The 22,909-nt window shown below is 45.2% G+C and overlaps 1 protein-coding gene across 1 annotated transcript in view; it reads left to right on the forward strand.

Moving 5' to 3' along the window:
• The window catches only part of PHLPP1 (PH domain and leucine rich repeat protein phosphatase 1), a 418,300-nt gene that overhangs the window by 236,665 nt on the left and 158,726 nt on the right, over positions 1 to 22,909 (forward strand). The gene's annotated exons all lie outside the window — the stretch shown is intronic.

Raw genomic sequence — 22,909 nt, forward strand, 5'->3', positions numbered from 1 at the left:
TACCAATCTAATTTCTATGTGCAAAGAATTCTACAGTATAGGAGCTGCTAATGAAAATGTCCTTCATTGTAGATACGTGTATCTTATTTCCTTAAAAGTAGGAGCAACTAAAATCGCTTGCTGATTGCATCTTAGTTGCCAATTTCTTGTATACAAGTCAATTTATTGCTCAAATATATAGGGCCCAGTTCCCAGAGAGCACAAAATGTTAATACTAGTAACTTAAAACGGATATGTGCTTTACTTGGTAATCAGTGAAGTGTATGTAACACCGTAGCCATAGATGCCCTAATGAGAGCTCTGGGACATAATTCAAATGGCTGCTTTCCTAGCATGTAGACAGATGGACTCAGGACCAATGGATTATGCACCTCTGCCAGCAGATGGAGACTGAGCAAGCTGATGTCACAGTATATATACTCCTGCAGTGACATCAGCCTGCCAGTATTCTCTGTCTCCAGAAGATGGTGGACATGCATTTCCCCACTGGGGATTGTTTCAGATTTTAGAAGGAGAATTTTATAAAGAAAAAAGCCCCGCTCTCCTGTGATGATACCAAATGGTCCCTCCCCCAGTTGAGAATTCCTGAGGGTGATTTCCGTGGTCCCTCAGATGAGTGCCTTGGTCTAGTAGCTGGTTTTTCAGCCGGCGTGGACTTAGCTGATTGTACAGCTTAAAGGCAGTGGGTGCAGGAAGCCCAGCGTGGCAGTGACGGCAGATGCCCTCTCCCCCCCCACAGCCAGAGATCACCTCGGTACTCAGCTGGGAAGGGCTCAGCTCAGGTAAGATTAAAAAAAAAAAAAGAAAGAGAGAGAGTAGAGGGGGTTCTGTAGGACTTCCTCTGGTCTCCTTGCTCGGTGCGCCGTTCTGACGTTAGTTCCCACTTCCGTTGGGGGTTAAGGGAACTGGGCATTCTGGCAGGTTGAGCAGCCCGGGTGGGCTAGGTCCAGCTATTAGGTTTTTTCCTGTGGGCTGCGCGGTAGGCCAAGGTGTGTTTTCACATGCTGTTCTGCATATTTGGCTGCCCTCTTCAGGATCATCGGTGTGCGCAGTGCACCCAGTTTCTTTTGGGCACGTTACCTGTGCACACATGCTGAAATGTATCTGTTGTGCGCCCAGGTTTGGTGTGGTGTCAGTGTGCTTGGTTTTTGTGACGCATAGACTTGGGTGCCTAACCTTTGTGCACATACATTTTTTCAACGCAAATCGGCTGGACACGCATCTTCAGTCATTTGTTAAGCGTACTGACGAACTCATGGCACCTGTGACCAAGAAACCTAAGTGCCTTTCTCTCTGTGCTGCCTGTCATATTTGGCCATCTCAGTCTGGAGTACCCTCTAATATGTGTCAGCACTGCTTAAAGAGAGAATTATCTTCCTTTGACTTTGCTAAGCCTGGTTCTTCCCAGCCTGATGATGGCCCGGTTAGGGACTTGTCTGGAGGAACGCCTGACCTTGGAACTCCCTTGACTGGTTCCTCTGCAGGGAATGGCAGCTCAGTGGGCCCTGCACAAGTGCCTTCTGGTTTTGGAATAGAACCTTCTGCCTTTTCTTGTGTAGAATATTTTCAAGGATTGCATTCCTTTTTTCAGGTGCAGTCCTCAGCCCCCGCCCAATCCTGTCAGTTTGGATCCTCAGGTGGTGGTCCCTCCCTCTTCGTTACTATGTTTAAGCGCCAAAGCATACCTCTGTTAGCTGCAGGTATTCCCGGATGGCATTAATGATGAGGAATACCCTGACTCTCTGGAAGATGGGGAAATTCCTCCGGGACTGCACTTGTATAGGACTATGTTGCAGCTCTTTCATAGAGATGAACTGCCAGCCGTGAATTCCCAGACTTTGAAGGTGCCGGGAATGCTTGAGGCAGATTCCATGTCTGAGCCTAAAAAACAAAAAGCCTCTTGTTTTTTCCCTGTTATGGAAGCCATTCAAGAATTGATTGATCTTGAATGAGACACTCCAGAGGCAAATTTTAAATGGGGTCAGACATTGGAAGACTTGTACCCCTGGATTCAGTGTTTAGACAGCGCTTGTGTTTTTCTGAATGTGAATGCGCTTGTCTGTGCCATCTCTAACCGGATGACTATCCCCGTGGAGGGAGGAGCAGCCATGAAGGAACTGCATGTTAGGAGGAGTGAGGCCATCCTTAAACAAGCATTTGAAGCAGTGGCAATGACATTGCAGATAGCTTCCTGTTGTGCCCTGGTGGCTCGCTCGCTCTTGTCTGCTCCTCTCTCAGGAGGTTGATGATTCTGGAGTGAATTCCAGAGCAGTTATGGAACCCATCGCTATAGCAGATGTGGGCTGTGATTTGGTCTGTACCTTGGCTAGAGGAGTGGCTTTGGTAATAGCAGCCAGGAGTCAATTATGGCTTTGTAATTGGTCGGCTGACAAGACCTCCAAAGCTAATCTTGTAAAATTGCCTTTAAAGGCTCGCTCTTATTTGGGAGCAAGTTGAAGAAACGGGCCAGTAAGTGGGGCGAATCCCCAGTTCTCAGTTGCCGGAGAATAAGAAGCAGTTGTAGCGCCCCTTTGGTATGAGGGGTCGTCTCAGGGATTCCAAGCATTTTCGTCCCTACAGAGGGTCGACCTTTCAGAGAACTCGGCCTTTTGGCAGGTCTCAGTCCTTTCGTCCCAGACAGCCCAAGTAAGGTGCGGGCTCGGGTAGCGGATCCTCCTGAGCCTCACAATGAAGGTTTGCCGACCCACTCTCGGGAATGAGAGATAGGGGGATGCCTCTCTCTCTCTTTTATCAGAGATGGGTCGAGATCACATCGGATCAGTGGGTCCTGGAGGTGATACGAGAAGGATATGCGCTGGAGTTTCACAGTGTTCCTTGGGAAGTGTTCCCTTGCCGCCCCCAGCAAAAAGAAGCAGGCAGTGAATCTATGCTGTCAAGGCTCCTCACTCCTGAGGGCTGTGGTTCCGGTGCCTACGTCTCAAGAAAGAATGGGGTGATATTCCATTTATTTTATAGTGTCCATGAAAGAGGGCTCCTTTTGTCCCATCCTGGATTTGAAAGGGGGCAACCGTCATTTGCGGGTGACTCATTTTCGCTTGGAAACCTTGTGCACAGTGATAATGGCCGTGCAGTCGGGGGAATTTCTGACCTTCCTGGATCGGTCCGAGGCCTACCTCCTATATTCCCATCCGATTGGAGCACCAACATTTTTTTAGTTTCATGGAGTTGAGGTGCCATTATCAGTTTTAGACGCTATCTTTCAGTTTAGCCACCATTCCCAGAATTTTTTACAAGGTTATGGTGGTGGTGGCAGCAGAGTTGAGACAGGATGGAATCCTAGTACACCTGTATTTGGACAACTGGCTGATTTGGGCCAAGTCTCTGGAAGAGAGCTGCATGGTGACCCGCAAGGTGGTAATTTTGTTTCAGGAGCTCAGTTGGGTGGTGAACCTGGTCAAGAGAAGTCTTCAGCCATTTCGGTCATCAATCTGGGTGTTTGGTTTGACATGAGGCAGGACAAAGTTTTCCTGCCAGATGTTCGGATTCAGAAGTTGGTGTCTCAGGTGCGTCTTTTGGTGAACACTATACACTCAAGAGTGAGGTCTATCTACAGGTACTCTGTTTGATGGTGGCAACCCTGGAAGTGGTGCCATGGGTGAGAGCACATACGCGTCCTCTTCATCGCTCCCTGCTGTCTTGTTGTAATCCACAGTCTCAGGACTATGCAGTTTGGCTCCACTTGCCGATGGAAATCTGCTCTCACCTCCAGTGGTGATTGCAGGAGGATCATCTTAGAAAGGGAGTTTCCCTGACTGGTTGATACTTATGACAGATGTGCGTCTTCAGCATTGGGGAGCTCACTATCAGGAACTAATGGTGCAAGGATGCTGGAATACAGAAGAGTGTCTCTGGAGCATCAATCGCCTGGAAGCCCGGGTGGTCCAGTTGGCATGCTTGCAGTTCAGCGACAGACTGCAGGGTCAAGCGGTCCGAGTAATGTTGGACAACGCAACAGTGGCTTACATTAGTCAGCAGGGAGGAACTTAGAGCCAGCAAGTGTTGTAGGAAATAGACCATCTTATGGAATGGGGGGAAGTGCATCTCCAGGTGATCTCTGCTTCTCACATTACAGGAAAAGACAATGTAAGAGCAGACTTTCTCAGCAGGGAGGGTCTGGACCCAGGAGAATGGGTATTGTTGGATGAGGCATTTCAGCTCATAGTGGATCACTGGGGTCTTCTGTTCCTAGACTTGCTGGCAACTTCTCACAGTGCGAAGATTATTCAGTCACAGGAGAGATCCCAGGTCCTTGGTATCTATGCTCTTGTGCAGGTCTGGCCGGAAGACAAGCTGCTGTATGCCTTTCCCCCATGGCCCCTGTTGGGCAGAATAATTCGCAGGATAGAAGGCCACAGGGTATGGTGCTTCTGGTGGCACCGGATTGGCCCAGAATACCATGGTATGCAGATCTGTGAACACTCCTTGTAGAGAACCCCCTTCGCATTCTGCCGCACAAGAATCTGTTGCAGCAGGGGCTTGTCCTTCACGAAGATCTGACCCTATTTTGTCTTATGGTACTGCCCTCGAGAGGGCTCGCTTGTTGAAACGTGGATATTCTTCTGCAGTGATTACCACCTTGCTACAAGCTCAAAACTTCTCAACTTCTGTAGCCTATGTCAGGGCTTGGCAAGTGTTTGAGGCTTGGTGTGAAAATCGAGATGTTCTTCCTCGTTCAGTTAAGATCCTGCTCATTGTAGAATTTTTGCAGGGTGGGTTAAATAAAGGGTTGGCCCTTAATTCCTTGAAGGTACAGGTTGAGGCTTACGCCTGTTTCAGGGACCAGGTGAATGGTGAATCCTTATCGTCTCATCCTGATGTGGTTCGTTTCTTAAAGAGTGAATAATCTTTGTCCTCCCTTGTGGTTACCAGTTCCCTTGTGGAGTCTTAGCCTGGTGTTGGATTTCTTGGTGGGGCCTATTTTTCAACCGCTGCATAGCCTCTCCTTGCAGTTTTTGACCTTGAAAACGGTGTTTCTGGTGGTGATATGTTCTGTGCTTTGAAATTCCAAGCTGCAGGCCTTGTCTTGCCAGGAGCCATTCCTTCGGGTAACTCCAGAAGCGATACAGCTGTGTACTGTTCTCTTTTTCTTCCCTAAAATAGTCTCGGATTTTCACTTGAATCAGTCTGTTTCCTTGCCAACCATTGATGAGGAAAGAAATGCCGGAAGAGTATCGCCTGTTGCATCCCTTGGATGTCAAGAGACATGTCGTGCGGTATCTGGAGGTTTCTAAACCTTTCCCAAAGATGGATTGTCTTTTTGTCCTTCATGGTGGAGGAAAGCAAGGCGAACCAGCTTCGTGAGCTACAGTAGCTCGCAGGATTAAGGAGGTAATCACGGCCACGTAGGTGGTTGCTGAAAAGCTGTTGCCTACTTAGGTAAAGGCTCATTCCACTAGGGCTGAGGCAGTGACATGGGCGGAGGTTAGATTGTTGCCTCCTGTTGACATTTGCCGAGCTGTGATGTGGTCCTCCTTACACACTTTTCCCAGATATTATTGTCTGAATGTACAGGCCTGGGAGGATGCAGCCTTTGCATGTGTGGTTTTAACTGGACAGAGGGCAGCCTTCCACCCTATTCGGGAGTAGCTTGTGTACATTCCACTGGTCCTGAGTCAATCTGTTTACATGCTAGGAAAGGAGAAATTTACTAGTTACCTGCTAATTTCGTTTCCCTTCGTGTAGACAGATGGACTCAGCTTCCTGAATGATTATGTTAATGGTCCTTTGGGACTACGGGTTCCAGGGGATTACTGGTAAGTGTTCATCCAGTCCCTAGATTGGGGTACATACATTCATTGACTGAGTTCAGTGTTTCCTGTTGATTGACTGTCTTTTAATTTATTTATTTTTAATTTTATTTTTGGAATACATCATCATCTACAGACAGCAAACAGCAAAAGATAGTACCACTGCAAACTAGTCGGTACTGACAACCATTCAGTCCAAGTCAGGACATTAACCAGTAGATCTACATACAGATAAGGTTCACAGTCGCATTGCAATGTTTTCCTTTAATGTTCCACCCTCTTCAAACCAACCCCTTCAAACTGAATAGCGCTCACGTTGTTTGAGTCCAGGATGAACATCTGAAACAACTAAACACAGTTGTAGCAGGATGTCTTATATTCCCCTTCTTATAAGATTTTATTTAGTGTTGTTACTGGGAGCATCGGAAACAGAGGCCTCCAAATAGCCTGGAAACTATTGATCATATTAGTTCGTAAACAATCTACTAATTCCAACAGAAATAATTCGATCATTGCCACTTTCCACGCTTCCAGTTGTGGACCGGCCTTATCAAGCCAGACCTTTAAAATACCCTTTTTAGCTACCAAGCAACATTTAGTGAGTAACACTTTGAGATGTTTTCTAATTACAACACTGGCCTCGGCATGAACCAGTATACAGAAAGATTGACTGTTTTTAATCAAGGTTTTTGCCAGTCTGTCCACAGTTGCTTTTGAAGATAGTACTGGCGGACTGATGTCACTGCAGGACTATAAACACTGTGCATCAGTTTGCTCCGTCTCTATCTGCTGGCAGAGGTGCATAACCCACTGGTTCTGGATTCATCTGTCTGTCCTAAAGAAAAGGAAATTATCAGGTAAGTAACTTCTCGTTCTTGATCAGAGTTTTGAACAGTGCTGATTGGCATTTTCAAATTTGTGGATATCTTTTTATATCCTTTCCCTGATTTATAAAATTGAACTGCTTCTGCTCGCAGATCCTTTGACAGTTCTTTAGCTTCTCCCATGCTTCAGTAATCACCCAAGTCATTGCAGCCCTGGATGAAATGCACAAGGGTTTATCAAACGCTAAGAAACTCTTTGACTATTTATACATCGACACTAATTATAATCAAATAAAGCACAGGTGTGCATATCTACCTTTCATTGCCATCTCAACCTGTGTATGTCAACTTGAGTGTATGTTATCAGCCCAAACATTCAAGTGTATGCAAACTTTTGATCAGGCCCATTTTATTTCCTTTATTGCTGTGGATAGTTTAATGATTGTGCTATTCTGTGATGCATAATAGTTTAATTTGAAATACATTAAAAGTAACAGACGTGTTTTGTCTGATAACTCATGTTTTCTTAAAATGCTACACATCTTACAAATTCTGCCAGCGATATGTAAATTTAGGGGCACAACTATATGTGTGAGTCTATCAAGGAGGCCCATGCACAGGCCATTACAGTAGTCAAACTGAAATAACAGGAGCCTTTATCACGGTCTTAAAAGAATGAGTGTCTAGAAAAGTACAAAGCCTGTTTACCATTTTAAGTTTCCAGAATGTAGTTTGGGTAATCACAGAAATATAATGTTCTAAAGAGAATTCAGAGTCCAACAAAACTCCCAAATCCTTCACCATAGTTGTAAATTTCAGCAACTCAGATCCTACACTTTCAGCAACAGAAAATTATCAACTGGTTTTTCCCACTCTCAAAACCTCTATCTTCTTAATATATTTAAAATTAGTTTGTTCTTCACAAACCAGTTAGAGACTTCTGTCAATATCAATGTCCGAGTATTCTCATGACCAAGGCAGGGCCGGATTTAGTGTCTGGGCTCCATAAGCAGCATTGGAGAATGGTGGTGATGGAGGGGAAAGACCCTGGAGATCAGATAGTGGGTGAAGTCCCTCTACCTCCACTCCCCTCCAGAGCGCGATAACAATTCCCCCTTTGATGAGGATTGCTAGAGCAGGCTCCTCCTTGGCACTTTTACACTCATTTTTGGCCTAGGCATTTGGTGCCTTCAAAATTTGGCACACTAGGCAATTGTCTCTGCTTAATCCAGGCCTGGACCAAGATGGAAAAATCCTGGTTGCCCGCACAATTAAAATTTCATTCCTGGTGTCTGCAGGGGCTGCTGGAAGTGAAAATGCTACTGCAGTGCCAGCCATATCACTGGAGGGGGGGAAGGAGCTGTCTGCTTGGCCTCAGTTATGTCCAGAAAGGAAAGAGAAGAGGGATGTTGGTGATGCCCAGTGAGAAGGCAGTGCTTCCAGGCTGCCAGATAGTTGATCGATGGAGAGGAAGAGGCTGTGAATTAGAAAAAGCAAATATTCTCTCCTACCCTAAAAATAAAAATTAGTTTTTCTGGCTACTAAAAATTTTGCTTGGTGCCTTTTTCAAATGAGCTGAGAAGCCTGACGATGAGGGAGAGTTTATTCTCTTGAAGTAAAGCCAAGGCTCTTTTATAAGCTAAGACAGTGCTTCTCAACCCAGTCCTTGGGGCACACCTAACCAGTCAGGTTTTCAGGATATCCACAATAAATATGCAGACAATGAAATCAGTGCATGCAAATCTGTCATCAACCTATAATCCTAACAGACTAGGCATAGCAGCAGCCAACATACATTGTCCAGCTGGCTAGTAGATTGCATCGCACATTGCTACACTCTAGCAGGCTTAAAGATCAAAGATACCGTCTCAGCTTATCAAGTCAGAGCCGCTGTTTCAGTGACTCATTTACGAGCAATACCACTTGAAGATATTGCAAAGCTGCAACTTGATTGTCTGTACACACCTTTGCATCCCATTACTGTCCGGATAGTGTCTCAAAGAGCGACAGTAAATTCAGACAACAGTTCTGCGTAACCTCTTCGCCCAATAGTTTACTTTCCACAAAGGGTGGGTGTGTGTGTGTTCTGGATTACTCAGTAAATGTTCCGCTGCAACCATCTTCTTGGGACTCCTCACATGTCATGATTAATTCAGCCCTGCTTATTGACTGGAAAAGGAAGTTTGCTTACCATAAATGGTGTTTTCTGTAGATAGCAGGATGAATTAGCCATGCTAAATATCCACCCGACTTCCTAGAGAGTTGGCTAGGTTAGCTCTAAAATCGACTGAGGAAGCTCATGAGGTAAAGCCTGTGCAGGAATTCCTACACATGGTTAGTAGAGCAAAAGCACTGTGAACTAAGAAAGAGGTCCATCATGTTATAGAAATGACAGCAGAAAAACACTTATTTTCCCATACTTATCTGTTTCACCGACCACCAAGTTCAGGGCCCTTGTTGGTAACTGTTTGATTCGAATAATTCATCTTAATTAGTCATGGCTAATTCATCCTGCTATCTATGGAAAACACTGTTTATGGTACACAAGCTTTTTTTTTTTTTTTTTTTTTAAATTGCAAGGTTAAATAACTTCCATTAATTTGTACTTGAGGTCATGCTCTTATTTGCAGGAGGGAAGCCAGATTTTGTGGAGCAGAGTTTGTTTATCCTTGTTGATCAAAAGGTGCATTAGATAATCATGTTTTGCATTTGTGCTTGCCAAGCAAGTCAGCTGGGAGTGGAGAGAAAGGGAGTCCTGAGAACTTAGCCCGCATCCACCCAAAGTGTGCTTCACTCCCTTGCATGCCTGGAAGGACTGACGGTATGCAACACTGTATGAAGCAGGAGTGACAGATATGTGGAAATATTTTGCCTAGCTAAGAATCTGGAGGCATCCAACCTGTTCCAGAGAGAGGGATGGAAGGACTTGAGGGCATGATGATGTTAAACTGAACAGTTGCCAGCAGTGTCATAGTTTCTTACCAGAAGATCTTTGCTGTCCATAGTAACAACTCCCTGAACCTTTCAGATGTGACATCTCCAGTCAGGACAGAAAGTCAAAATAGCATTGAGCAGCAGTATGATGATGCACAGAAGGGTGGAAGCCAGCAAGCAAGAGAGGATTTGTTTCCCATTGAGCTCCCTGCAATATTTTTTTCCTGATATTTCTGCTGAATCATCTTTTTGCATTCTGCTTTTTTGTTTGGTCACATTAGATGCAAGGATCACTTGTAACCATCATCAGTTTTCATATCCAGGAGTTAGACATTAATAACACAATTCACGTTGATCGGTGCAGGCGTCAGGACTCTTGTTACACAGTAGATTGTCACCGAAATCTTTAGCGTTTTGTTGACATCTTCAGCATTTTTGGTCCCTGAACAGTCCATGTGGTTATATTATATGAGCTGCTTAACAAAAAAACCACCTGCAAATCTATAATGCAGGAAATTAAGCCCTTTGAAGGTTTACCAAACGGTGTAAAGGAACCAATTAATATTTTTTTTTAATTTATGCATTTTCAAATACAATTGATAATTCAATTCAATATAGATATCATAAACTGAATAATGGTAACAAAACATCAAATTTCTTTATCTGGTTTACAGAAACAATTTAAGGTGGTGGGTGAATTCTAAGCAGAACAAAGGACAATAATAAAGAGAGCCAGTTTTCCCCTTATCTCAACAATTGAAAATGTAAGAAAACATCTGGTATATCTACTAAACTACCTCCATTCACATCGCTGAAGCCTCTTGGGTTTGGGAATCAAGGAATGTGCGGAGCTGTGATACTTCGAAGAAAATATACTTTTGATTTAAATAAGTAATTTCACATTTACAAGGAAATTTCAAAAGCATTCTGCCCCCCTTAGCTTCTACCTCTGGTCTTAATTCTAAAAACCTTTTTCTCCTTCCTTGCGTTGTCCTAGAGAAATCAGGATGCAACCATATTTGATCTCCATGAAACACTGCCATACGATTCCGCATATATAAACGTAATACTGCATCCAAATCAGAAGCAAAAGAAAAGGACACGTGCAATGTGGATCTGCTAGTTATTACTGTATCTAATGTGGATTTAATTATAGTTGTCAGGTGCAAAGGGGCTTCTCCTAACTTGACTCCAGTAGCAATATTCAATTTCAAAGGTAAATAATAGATTTTGGAAATAGGCGGCAACGCTGCTTGTGACATTTTCAAAATTTGTAGGAGATACTCCTTGAACATGTCATATGGTGATATTAAATCATGTTTGGGGAATTTTAGAATTCTAAGGTTTAGATATTTTAAGGAATTCTCAATTGCTTCAAACCTTTTTTCATATAGGATATCTGACCTGGCAAATCGTTGTTGCCAGGTTTCTGTATTTACCATTCTTTTTTCCATCTTTTCTAGTTTAATCTCATTTGTAGAGATAGAAGCTTCAATATTATTAAACCGTTCAGTAGAATCCATTGTTGTTTTAGTTAGATTAACAATTGTTAATTCCAAAGATTTTATGGCAGACCAAAGAGATTCTAAAGAAATCACTGCAGGCTATTCAAGTTGTAAGTTACTACTCCTTGCATGCCCAGATTCCAACTCACCCTCTACAGCCTGAATCCCTCCTCCTCCTCCCCCCTCCTGACAATTCAAGAACATCAATAGGTGGAATCGATAAAGGGGGTTTCGCCTGACAAATATCATGAACTTTTTCTCGGTCAGCTTCAAAAATGTTTGGTGACCCTTCCTTCTCAAAACCCAAAGTATTCAACAGCTGTGGCGGAGGAGGAGTGCACGGAGCACCGGGGCTCAACGACAGCTGGGCCAGAAGCGCAGGCACCCGCTCTGTATCTGCGCCTACTGCGGCCATCTCCTCCGTCATTAATCCAGATGTCGGTGTAAAAAAAAAAAAAAAAGCAGGAATCCGCATCTGTTAAGGCTCCGGTGTGGGAGATGAAGTCATCACCTCCCTTACTTTCGCCTTTTGTTTGGTATGAGGCATATTATTTACTGTAAAGATTTCAAAAGAAACTCAGCGAAGAACGGCTTTTTTTTTTTATACAACCGTCTCACAGCACTAACCTTCCACCCCCTTACGATGGAGGCCTCCGAGGAGGGAGAGAGTAAGAACATAAAGCGTAATTACGTACCAAAAATGTGAAGTCCTCTCCAGGGGTTTTAGGTCCTCTTACCGATCCCACCCCGATGACGTCAGTCAGAGGGAAATCCCACTGGAACCCCGTCGGGGCCGGGAGAGACTCCTCCTTACCCCCCCCCGGAAGGCCTCTGCAGCTGATTAGAAGTAAAAAGTCCACACTCCCTCTCTCCTCCACCTCTAATATTTCTTTTAAGATAATATATATTTGGGGATCTTCAATTTTAGTTTATTTTGTGTAGGAATTTCAGTATCTTGATAGTGGAAAAATTTTTGTTATAATACACAGGAAAACAGTCAGTGGAAAAGTAATTTTTCTGCTTTTTTTTTTTTTTTTACATTGAAATCCCCAGGAAAAATAAAATAAAACTGAAAATAAAGGTCCTTATTTATATATTTTATATACTTTTTCCTCAGTGATGTGATCGGTGTTGGAGTTAGAGGACTTTTAAATGGTATTATATTGTGGTTCTGGACTGTAAAAATAAAGAAATGATAGCCATGCAGTAAGCTTTGGTGTGGGGTTTGCTCAAAACGAAGTCCATGGGGTGGATGATGCTAGAGTATAACTCTTTGGGCAGCATTGAATCTAACTAGCCATTTTAGAGCACATAAAATAGGAGTGGACCTCTTCCACTGCTACTGTTAAACTTTTGCTGCAATGGGACAATGGCTTATGGCAGGGGTGCTCAAATGGGGAAGTGTGATTGAGAGCCAACATTTTTAGTTTGTATTTTATTTTGCTTGGAAATTTAAATATCATAACAAAAAAAAAAGTCATTGGAAAAACAACTTTTCCACTGATTTTTCTCCTGCATATTATATTGGTCATTTTTCCACTGACTTTGTTATAATATTGAAATTCTCAAACACAAAAAAATAAAAACTGACAATGAAGGTCCCTACTGATTTTGAAGGGGGAATGCACTGGCTGACTGTTCAAGAAATTAAAAATATGGCTGTGCTGACCAGGCTTCAGAGGCACTGGGAGCTCAGGAAGGGAGGGCGTGTAACAACGATGTAAGCATGGCTGTCACCGGCTCCCTACTTGAGATCAGGGCTACTGCCTTCCTAGGGCAGGGCAGTGAAGAGAGGTAAGGGAGGGGAACGAGCAGAGAAGGGTGGAGGTAGAGGGGAAAGAATGATTAGATGGAGGAAGGGAGAAAAGGCAAGAAACAAAACATGGCAAAATAAAGGTGAGCAAATTAAAAACAATACAAAAACAAAGAGGAAAATCAGAACAATTAGTGAAAACAGTGTAAAATAAATGTTGAACAGGGTGTGATGGAGTTTCCCAGCTCCTAAAAATGACGGCTGATGCCTGAGTTTTTGAAAAATAAGGACATAAAACTTGCCATACTGGGTCAGACCAAAGGTCCATCAAGCCCAGTATCCTATTTTCAACAGTGGCCAATCCAGGTGACAAGTACCTGGCAGGATCCCAAAGGCTACTTATCCCAGGGATCAGAATTGTATTTCTCCATCTTCATCTTAATGGTTTATGGACTTTTCCTCAGGAAATTGTCCAAACCTTTTTTTTTAAACGCAGCTACACAAATAGCCTTTACCATATCCTCTGGCAATGAGTTCCAGAACTTAATTATACGTTAAGTAAAAAAAAATATTTTCTTATTAGTTTTAAGTAACTTCTTTCTATTCTTTGAAAGAGTAAACAATCAATTAACATTTACTTGTTCTATTTCACTTGTTGTTTTATAAACCTGTATCATATTTCTCCTTAGCCATCTCATCTCCAAGCTGAAGAGTCCTAACCTCTTAAGCCTTTCCTCATAGGGAATTGTTCCATCCCCTTTCATTTTGGTCATGCCTTCTCTGTTCCATCCCTTACCATTTGTCTGTGGAGTGTGTGGCCTGTCTGGATGTGGCGTGTTTGTCTGATATGCTATGGTCTGTTGTGTGGCAAGGTCTGCCTGCCAAACCTGACATTTTCATCTGCAACAGTGTGTTTTTGTAATTCCTGTATAATTTCAGCTTGCCAAGAGAAAAATACAATTTATAATTTTTTTGTAAATTGTGTGAGAGGATTTTAAATGGGGGAGGGGTGGAGCAGTCCGAAACTCCACATGAATTGTGTATTTTCTGCAGCTAAGCAGGATGAATTAGCCATGACTTTGGGGAGGCGTCCTCCGGTCCTCTAGGTGGCGGAGCTCTCTCAAAGCACACAGAGCTGTGCTCTATATGCCCGTGTAGGAGTATCTCCCATGTGACTCCCGTCCTGCCTCAGTCTTGTTCTTTCCGTGCTGCTGGGTGCATGCGGAGCTCTTTCTCTCTTACTTTATTTTTGTTATTAATTTAGTTACCTTTGTTTGCTGTTTGGAGGAAGATTCACAACGGATGGTAGAACCTGAGTTTGTGCTGCTTGTGTCAGACCAGGTGTCGTTGAGTCCGCTCCGAGGCCAGATGGGACTTCCCCGAGAGTGAGGACAGAGAGGGCTCCTTCGGCAAGATCCTATTGTGAGCCACTCTGTTAGCACACAATGCATGGGATGCTTCATTCGGTAGCAGGGATCCCAAGTTGCGTACCTCCCTTCACCAGCACAGAGGTGTTGCGACCTGATTGAGGTGCAGGGGAGAGTTGGCCGATGCATCAATGTGCAGAGTCTATGCTGGAAGTATGCTGACCTGTGGAGGCGTTGGCTCCAACATAAATATAGGCAAGGCCTAGGAGGCCTTGCCAGTAGGTATATGTGGACTTGATGGTTCAACTGCATGCGTGTAAGAAAGATGGACTGACAGCCTCACCACTCTGTCATCCTGATCAGAGAGGTGTTTGGTCGGAGAGTTTTGAGCATAGGCTTGCCCAGGAAGAGCTTCTCGAAAGGGCCTATCTCAGAAGTGCTAGTCATCTCACCGACTGGCGATGTTCTCCTCCGATGAGGCCTAACAAGGTTTGCCTAAGAAGGAAGAATGTTTCTCCTGTCCAGCGCATTGGTCATGTCGATTGAGGTTGCCTGACCCCAGGGTGGAGGTTCATGGCATACTACAACCTCTTCAAATATTGACAAAGCAATGTTAGTTGCGACTGGGGTGCAGTGATCCTGCCACAGTGCAATCCAGCTTCCCTGTGCTTCATAGTGATGGGGAAGCCTCGGAGAGGGGGGGGCAGATCTCAGTTCTACCTCCATTCCCCTGGGGCAAGACATCTTTCTCCGGGGATAGTCACCTGCTCAGAAAACAGGTGATGCAACAGGTTTGTTAACTGGAACACCAGCAACTGGTGGCTTTGAATTCAGCTAGCCGCCAGCAAAGCTGAGGAAGCTGGCCTCACTGTCAGTCATGTGGGGCCCAAATCCTTCAACTCATTGGAGAAAGGGATAACTTAGGGCTGTAACAATGTGTTACAGACCGGAAAAACGAAGCGCCAACTTCGGTAAATTTCTTTGGTGGTCCTGGGCAACAGTCGGTATAAAGGAAAACAAAATGTGACTATCCAAATCCAAGGACCATGACCTGCGGCTGGATTAGTGGCAGGGCGCAGTGCTCAGCCAGCAAGTGTCAACCAATTGGAAAATGATAGCGGCATCAGCCATGCGATTATACGTAACCCACTAATAATAGAGGCGGGCAACACTGGGACGCAATGCTTGTCCCACTTACCAGACCAGATCAACATATGAGTGTAAGAGGTGACAACTCTGGTGCTAGTCACCCTCCATGGCTGCCCAAAGGCCATCCGCCAACGGATCTACCATGCCTCCAACGAAGATGGGGGTGCCCATATACATCAGATTCAAACCCAAGCAATTCTGGTGAGGGTGGTAATCATGGCCGCATGGGTGGCCAAAGGAGAATCCCCTATACAGACTAAGGAAGAGGATAGACTACGCAGATGGCTGCCAATAAGCGGGACTCATCTGGCAGTAGTCGGGAATCCAGGCCTTCACACTCTGAATAGCCACAGTCTGTGTAGGGATTCCACAGTAGACTGATGCGGTGACACCTTACTCCTGAGAATGGGAATCTAGCCACACAGTGGCAGGTTTACCTCATCAGGCGGGGGACCGCCCTAGTACACCTTGGTCACCAAAATCAACAAGGAGTCCAGGTTCCCCCGTCTACCCATACGGGCTTCGACCAGTACAAGATGCTTCCCTCTTTCAAGAGATGGAGACTACATATAATTTCCTCTTTCCTAGCATGTAGCAGATGGACTCAGGACCAATGGGTATACCGCCCAAGGGCAATGGAAAGAAGAAGAGTCGGGATGGAACACCAATCGCCTAGAAGCCCGGGCAGTCAGACTAGCCTGCCTAAGGTTCATTCACAGACTCCGAGACAAAGCGGTCAGAGTAATGTCTGACAACGCCACAACAGTGGCCTACATCAACCTTCAGGGAGGAACCAGAAGCCAACAGGTGTCTCTGGAAATAGACCTCCTATTGTCGGTGGAAGTGAATCTTCAAGAGATCTCGGCTGTCCACATAACCGGGAAAGACAACATCGCTGTGGACTAACTCAGAAGAGAAAGTCTAGATCCAGGAGAATGGAGGCTGTCGACTACAGCATTCCAATTGATAGTAAACCGTTGGGGAACACCAACCATGGACCTCCTGGCAAACCGGTCCAACGCCCAAGTACCCAGTTTCTTCAGCTGCAGGCGGGAACCCCAGTCCCAGGGAATCGATACCCTGGTACAGACCTGGCCACAGGAGACTGTTATACGCCTTCCCGCCGTGGCCCCTATTGGGCAAATCATCCACAAGATAGACCACCACAGGGGACCAGTACTTCTAGTGGCCCCAGACTGGCCAAGAAGACCGTGGTACGCAGACATGCGAAGACTGCTGACAGGGAGCCCCCTGCCACTACCTCCACACAGAGACCTTCTCCAACAGGGACCGATCCTCCACGAGGATCCAGCTTGATTCTCTTACAGTTTGGCCACTGAGAGGACTCGCCTAAGGAAGAGCGGTTACTCGGGGGCAGTAATTGACACCCTACTCCGAGCACGCAAGTTCTCCACATCCCTAACATACATAAGGATTTGGAGAGTATTCGAAGCCTGCTGTGAGGACCACAACATCATACCACGCTCTGTCAAAATTCCTGCAATTTTGGAATTCCTGCAGAACGGCCTACAGAAGGGATTCTCTCTCAACTCCATCAAGGTACAGGTGGCCGCATTGTCATGCTACGGAACCAAGAGCAAGAGCGGCAACATAGCCTCTCACCCGGATGCCTCCCGCTTTCTGAAAGGAGTCAAGCAGATCCAACCACCCCTGAAGTGGCCGGTGCCTCTTTGGAATCTCAACCTGGTCCTAGATTTCCTAGCAGGAACCTCCTCCAGACCTCTCCGCAGCCTGTCTCTCCGACTATTAACACTGAAGACAGCCTTCCTGCTGGCAGTCTGTTTGGCCCGTCGTATATCCGAGCTACAAGCACTTTCCTGCCGAGAGCCATTCCTCAGACTCATCCTGGGAACCATCCAGTTACGCACAGTTCCGTCGTTCCTCCCCAAAGCAGTGTCTCACTTCCATCTCAACCAAACCATCTCGCTACCATCACCAGATGAGCATAAGAATTCGGAAGAGGTTCAAAGTCTACGCCATCTCAACGTCGGCAGACTCCTAGTCCAATACCTGGAAAAGTCGGAATCCGAACGAAAGATGGACCATCTATTCGTCCTTCAGCGCGAAGAAGCAAGGGGAAGCGGCCTCGCGAGCAACCATAGCCCGCTGGATCAAAGAAGTCATCAAGGCGACCTACATAGAAGCAGGCAAGCCACCGCCTTTACAAGTCAAGGCCCATTCTACTAGAGCCCAGGCACTGTCTTGGGCGTAAACCAAGATGCTGTCACCCACCGAGATCTGCAGGGCGGCGACATGGTCCTCCATCCACACCTTCTCCAGGTTTTACCGCCTGGATGTTCAGGCTCAGGAGGACACAGTATTTGCAAGGGCAGTACTAAGTGGATCACAGGCAGCCTCCCACCCGGTTTGGGAGTAGCTTTTATACATCTCATTGGTCCTGAGTCCATCTGCTACATGCTAGGAAATGAAGAAATTACTTACCTGATAATTTTGTTTTCCTTAGTGTAGACAGATGGACACAGCATCCCACCCACGGCTGCCGCATGGAATTCTCGGGGGACATCCCCGGGAACTAATGATTCTCGGGTAAGCCATGCTTTCCTTCATCTAGGACACCCATCCTACTGGGTGTCGACGTTTCTCGGTTGAGGGCACTGGTGGTCTCCAGCTATAGCCAATTCAACCAGTTCAAATTAATTAAGTTAACCAAGTTATAAAGTTAATCAAGTTATCCAAGTTATATAGTTAGTCAAGTTATTCAAATTATTCAGTCATACATATATCCACAATGCTTTTCGAGGAGAATACTGAAAAGCTGCACTTCTTGCAGTGGTATATGTACTAGGGCTGACGTCAGATTGAAATCTGATCCGTCTCCAACTGCTATCAGGAGTACACTATACCCATAGGTCCTGTGTCCATCTGTCTACACTGTTCTGTTTAATGTAACGCCTTTACCGCGACAGTTTTGTTCTATGGAAACCGACCTGATTTGATATTTGTATCGAGAATGTCAGTATATAAAAATCCTAAATAAATAAATAAGGAAAATGAAATTATCAGGTAAGTAATTTCTCCAGTATCCTGCATACAATGAGGACCAATCGGAGACTAAGCTTGAATGGGATCAGTATTACACTCAGGACCTCGATGGTCCACGGAGACAATGGGACGCTTGCCTGGTTCGTCCACCCATTGGGAAGCTAATGCCCATGGACATACACGAGGCCTGCTATCAGGAAGGGTGATCATTCTTCCACCCGATGTGCTTCTGCTAGTATCCAACATTGGGGAGGTTGAAGGACACATCAACATACCTGAACCTACCAATCTGGAAGCACAGCATAAGGGTGTCTTCCAGTAAGTACCCTGCCTGGAAGGGCTACCATGCTAATTGTGCCAAGCATGCAAGGTGGAGTGGAGAACACAGATTGAACTGTCTCTGCTACTCAGGAAGCATGTAGAAGTTTTTCTCCAATTGCCGAGCAAGAAGGGCAAAGGCATCAGACAGGGCACGTCAGCGCCATCACAGCCTTTCTTCTCCTCAGGATGACTCCTTGGTGTCATACCTTGTGTTTAACTCCAGATTACCAAAGGGTCCTCAGTCAAGGAGAGTGGTCCAATGAAACTCTAGCCTGAGCCTGACTCAACCCAGGTTTCTGCTATATGCCTTGTCTGACAGCTGTCACCAGGGACATTGTGCCGGGGAGGATGTTCGCCCGGGTCACCCTCAGTTCAGGAAAGAGGGTCAGTGAATGAGGGGAGCTTATCCACAGATTCATCGTACCTCGAATCTCGCTGCGACAGGACAGTGCTATGAACGAGTCCTTGCCTTCCTGGGGTTATCTCAGCTCCCCATCTTTCTCAGGCAGTAACTGGGCCAACCGTCTCCCAGAGCTGCTTAAGGCAGACACAGAAGGCGACTTCACACGTTGGATCCCAAATCTGCCCAACCTACTGTGACCGCTGAATACACTCAGAATCTAGCACTCCCAACTGGGGTGTCCTTCAAGATGAAGTGCCCGGGCTCCAGGTCCTAGTGCATCCTGTCTTGCTCCAGCAAACATAAAGCATTCTGATGGTGCACCGAGGCCACCAAGACAGAGCAATTGCAGCATCCATTGCACTATGAGGGATGGACTCATCATGGACATTCGCGAGCTGCAATGTGACCGTTGTTGCATGCCTTACACATTACATTATTGCTGGTCAGCAGGTGGCCGCAGAGGGTAGAGAGAATCGACCCATCCTCTGTCAAGGACAAATGAGAGACTGTCCGTTACCATGGGTCAGGTTGATCACGTCATTGGAAACTGGAAGAGGCGGTACACTGCCCCCAGGGGGCGCTGACACTTCAACCTTCCAGCTTGGGACTCCCCAAAGTCATGGCTAATTCAGCCTGCTTATCTGCGGAAAAGAGCAAGTTTGTTTACTGTAAACGGTGTTTTCTGTGGATAGCAAGATGAATTAGCCATGTAATTCCCACCTGCCTCCCCAGACAATCTCCTATCAGACTCCGTCTAGAGCTTGGAAAACAGCCTGAGGCAGGATGGGAGTCTCATGGGAGATATTCCCACATGGGCACATAGAGCACAGCTCCTTGTGCTTTGAGAGAGCTCCGCCACCTAGAGGATCGGAGGTCGTCCCTCCCCCACCCCCCCCAAAGTCATGGCTAATTCATCCTGCTATCCATAGAAAACAGTTTATGGTGAGCAAACTTTCTCTTCTGATGGTTCAGTTCAGATAATTATAGAATTTATCTTCCTCCCTTTGGAAAGGAAGGACTTTCCTGCACAGCCTCAGTGGAATGACTGTATTGCAATGGTTCTTGGATCTATCTGTTGGCAGATGAAATGCGAGAACAACTATATCTCTGTACACATGCAGTCACCACTCTAAATTATTTGAAGTTCAGATAATTAATACAGTACTCTTTAGGACAAAGCTTTGATTACAGCAAATGGAGACTATGCTGTCCCACCCACCCCCTCCAAAACAAAAAAAAATGTAAGCCTAGTACATTATCGCTTGCAGTAGTCAAATTACACTATAGAAAACCCTATTTATAACAATTTCTTTGTCTCTAACCTATCTGAGTGGGGGAGGCCATGGTATGTTTAATTATCCATGTCTTCCATTTATAAAGCTGCACCTCCAACACAGGCTCTGGGCAAATATGTGACATAACATGCGTCTCAGGTGTTTCTGGGACAGTGCCGCCAAGGTTACAGTAATCTGGCACGTGATGCTGCAAACTGGGGCAGGCATTGCCGTGATTGGCAGTAGCCAGAGCCCCATGGGGTTACGTCCCTGATGCACACTGACCTTGGAAGAACGCACACATTTTCTGATGACTTCAGAAACTCGTGTACAGCTTCCAGCTGCCACATGTTACAAAAAGAGACACCTCAGCATTCAGCGCCCCTCTTGGCTGCTGCGTTAATGCTTCAGATGACTCAAAAAGTGGTTGAAGTGGAAATGGTTCTCTTGCTGGTGTATAGCCATAACATATTTTCTCCTGTTTTAGGCTGTGTTTTTCTTTTAAAACAGAAAAGCTTTTGTCTTCCTGATTTCAAGGCATTTGTCTTAAATGCCACCATCCTGGCTGCCTTCCAAACTCCCAGGATGATGTTGTGAGAAGGAACTTTTTCCCCCTGACGGTCTCAGCAGGGGAATGATGCACCACTGAAAGGGGGTCATCAGGTTCCTTAGTACATCAATTCCAGCTTCCAAGAGTACCCTTCCCACCCAATACCCTCACTCTCCTCCTAAAGGCATATAGTGCTAAACTTTTTATTGGACTAACTAAATCCATTTCTTGACTAGCTTTCAAAAGCTGATACACTCTTCCTCTGTTCAGAATAGAATGAGCAAAAGATTCTTACCAGAAAATACAAGTGAGAGTCCTAAAAAAGATTCCAATGATAAGGGACAAGGGATGGATTTGATGGGCTATCAGAAGGTGTCAGGCAGCATAAATTTATGGCTCATAATGAGACAATAAACCCTGGACTTTGAGTCCTTGTCTGTTATGACGTGCCTGACTTTCTAACTTCAAATGGCTTACGTTTCTGGATTGTTATACATTTTTTTTTTTACATGTATTCTGATCCTAAGATCATTCTATTCTGATCTGAGGAAGAGAGTATTAGTATTAGCTCTGGACAGCTATCCATGAAATGTAATTTAATTAGTCAAATAAAAAGGTATCAACTTTTTTTTTTTTTTTACTCTTTTCCCTGTACAACCAGAGAGTCTCAACACCTTTACCCCATGCTGCTTTATGAAATACTCTTATCATACTGAATGACTAAGGGGGCAGGTTGCCGCTGCCTCCTGAGGGTCTCACTTTACAAGAATGTTCTGATCTCTGCAATCTAGCAAGTAAATATAGAGTGGGAGACACAAGTTAACATTGATTTTCTGAAGACACGCAGGTTTGCCAGTTGCATGAGTGAGTCATGTTACCACGCAGAGCACTAAATGTAACAAACTTTTGAGGCTTTCTGGTAGAGACGAGAGGCTCAATATTTAAAAGCCATTTAGACGGACAACTGAAAAGTTATGTATCTAATGGCTTAGCCGCTATTTTAAATGACTTATCCAGCTAAATTTTATCCAGGTAACACTTTATCCAGCTAGCATTTAGGCCAGGTAGGGCCAGGGGTGTTCTGGGGAGGAGTGGAGTTAGCTGATCAAGCCAGGTATATTCAGAGGTGCTCTCATGCCGCTGACTATACTGGTTAGGTTAGGCTGAATATCAGTCCTGAGAAGTTTTTACTGTTTGTGTGCAGGGTTTGTCGTGCTGCTCTGGCTCTGCTGTAGTTTCCCCTTTTCCTGCTGGCCCAGTCACACGTATTTCCAGTACATTCTGCGGTTTTCTTCAGCATTCATATTATTCTTTCCACCTAGTCTCTACCAAAATTTTATTATCTATTTTACCTTTAACAGATGCAAAACTATTTTTGGGGAGGGGGGGTGGTCATGGGAAGGGGGTTGTAGGTTCCTCCTCTTCCTTTGTGGTCCAAATCAGTTGGGAAAAAGGGCTGTATCTGGTGTCATAAGCTTTCATCCACTATTACATGTGTCTTTATCTCCTAATTCGTTAAGCCCAGTCATTGCAGTGGTGATCCTCAGTCAGGGGACGTGCATCAAGGCACCTCCCAGTCATCACACAGCTGCCAGGAGTTGCCACTGTGTGATGACTGGGATTTCCTTTCCCCAGTAGGTGTGAACGCTGTATTGGAAGATATTGAGATGGCAGAGTGTGAAGATTAACATTTTTAATACAAGGAGATATACAGAACAAGATTGCTTTGTGTGTTAAGCCTGTTATTACGCATCACATGTAGGCTTGGCCTACAGAAAGGCATGAGTAAACTGATGTTAAATTGCATAATGTAAGAAGGCAAATCAATGCTCAAGGAAAAGGAGGTGATGAAATAATTGAAAAGGAAACCAGGAAGACCATCTATGATTTGCGGGATAATAGCCATAGCAGAATTCTCAGAGGCGTGATAAACTTCTATTCATGGGTTGTGTAATGATCAGAGGAATGTGAGCGTCACTCTTTGATTCGCTGAGTGTTGCTGGAGGATTTTAAACAGAGCATAAGACTTGCCATACT

This window comes from Rhinatrema bivittatum, chromosome 2 (assembly GCF_901001135.1).
Source record: "Rhinatrema bivittatum chromosome 2, aRhiBiv1.1, whole genome shotgun sequence".
Taxonomy (NCBI): domain Eukaryota; kingdom Metazoa; phylum Chordata; class Amphibia; order Gymnophiona; family Rhinatrematidae; genus Rhinatrema; species Rhinatrema bivittatum.